Genomic DNA, 2,168 nt, shown 5'->3' on the forward strand with positions numbered 1-2,168 from the left:
CATGCTGCCTATTTTGGCCTTGGCCATAGGGTTAGATTGGGTTGGGTAGGGTTGCTCATGTTGTGGAGAATCTGTGACATCTAATTAGTGTTAATGGGCTATCGTTAGCTGTTAATCAGCTGTGAGTGACTGCTTCTCTGTGCTGCTGGGTTTATGTTACGACTGAAATTAATAAGATTAATTATACTAGTTTATTGCCATTGGACCTAGTCATATGTGACCAGAATCTTATGAAAAATAATCAGCACTTCGTTGTGGAGGTAACAGAAGCAAGAAATCTGCGCTAATTTCTAGCAAAAGCTCCTCATTTACATCTAAAACCTCTTTAAAGACAACCCAGCTCCTAAATAACTAAAACCTAAAGGACTTCTGCCAAAAATCTGACTGTTCTTATTAATGACTAACTAACCAAGACAAGTTAATCCTGTCTGATGACTATAGCATGGATCAAAACCATAAACCACTAGAAACTACTAAGAGGAACTCCATCATCAAGAACAGCCAGAGAACTGACCAAACCAAGAAACATTCCCAGCTTGACCATCATAACTGTGTTTTACTATCCTACATCAAACCATCGTGTTCACATTAAGCTATTTACCTTGTTGTTGTGAGCAGTTGTGATGTCATGCTCCTTGTATACCTACGCCCACTTGTGGTAACTGTAGCCTCTCTCATTGTATGAATCAAGCTAATCCACATACCTATCTCACTAGATAGGTTTGTGGATAAATGTTGCAATGACCATTATAAATAACACCAAAACTAAACTTAATTACAAAGCTGTTGTTTTGCTATTTTTTTTTGTCAAGTATATCAAAAGTAATGCAGAACCTATTAAAATATGATAAATTTATATATAACACGATCTAGTTCATGACACACATGGTGGAATTTAAGCTTCCTGTAAGCCATATACTAATCCAAGGTCTCAGAATTTTATGTTGGACTTCAGCTACATTTTCAAAATGCCATATTCCTGAGGTCATAGTAATAAATATTTTGATTAAAAATTTGAATGACATAGGTTAAATAGTTCTCTAGATATAGCTATTTAAAAAATAGCTCAATTGAAAGGCTTGAAAAGACTTGAAATTACCCCTTCAACGTTTTTATGAGCAAATCACAGGGAAATCACAGATCATCAGTTGACATGCAGTGACTTTGGAACCCTCCCTAGTGACCTATTTAGACATCTCTTTAACAAACTGTACCATCTTAAAGTCCAAAGGAACATTGTTGCAGGCATAAGGAACACCCATAGCCAACCAAAAAAACAATTAAAATCCTGCATAACCGCTCCAAAGATGAGTCAAACTTCTATGTAGATGATCACAGTCTAATTACCAGAACTTCTGACCAACAACTAGAACATAAAGGAATGTTTCAACCTCCTTAGACACTAATTAAACTTGCATGATTGACTAGAATTGTCTAAAAAGAGCAATAGAACTTCCATACACAGGTAGATTCTGTCTGAAAGATGGCTATAACTAACAACACCTCAGTGCTAGCCCTGTGGAGTCTAACTGAAGCCACTGGATTCACGTTCAGAATGGAGGATTGGGTGGTTTCTCGGAGTCAGTGTTTTCTCCATCAGTGCTGCAGGCTGTGATGGAGTCTAGGCGATGCTGCAGGAGCACTTGGCCATGTTGGCGTGTTGTTGGTCAGCGGCACGTTTGGATGTGCTGTTCAGGCTGTGTCATGTGTCAGGAATTTGCTGCTGCAGCAGGAGTGCATTTTAGCATGTCGGCAGACTGGTCACAGCTCTCTGACTCTCACTGCAGAGATTTCCTGGAAAGTCTTATCACATGTGACCTGAAGAAGAGTCATCTAATCTTAAAAATCAAATACAGAGAAAATGGGAAGAAAATTAATCTCTTACTGTTTTCAAAAGCAGAAATACAAATTCATTTTCTGGTATTAACTTTAAAAAATATATTTTTTAAATGTGAACACTGAGCTGCTGTTTTCAAATAAGAGTTCAAAGAATCCCCATGACTTGGTAGAGAATAAAACACGATCATAATGATATATATGTGTGAATGATTCATTTAATTCTTTCTGGAAAAGAATGAAAAGGTCCTGCACCTGCAGACTTATGTGTCATATGTGTTATCATCTAGAGGTTTAGACATCCATCAATTAATATTATGATAAATCATTAG

Source organism: Pundamilia nyererei, unplaced genomic scaffold (genome assembly GCF_000239375.1).
Source record: "Pundamilia nyererei isolate P.nyererei 1_Seehausen unplaced genomic scaffold, PunNye1.0 scaffold00244, whole genome shotgun sequence".
Classification (NCBI taxonomy): Eukaryota; Metazoa; Chordata; class Actinopteri; order Cichliformes; family Cichlidae; genus Pundamilia; species Pundamilia nyererei.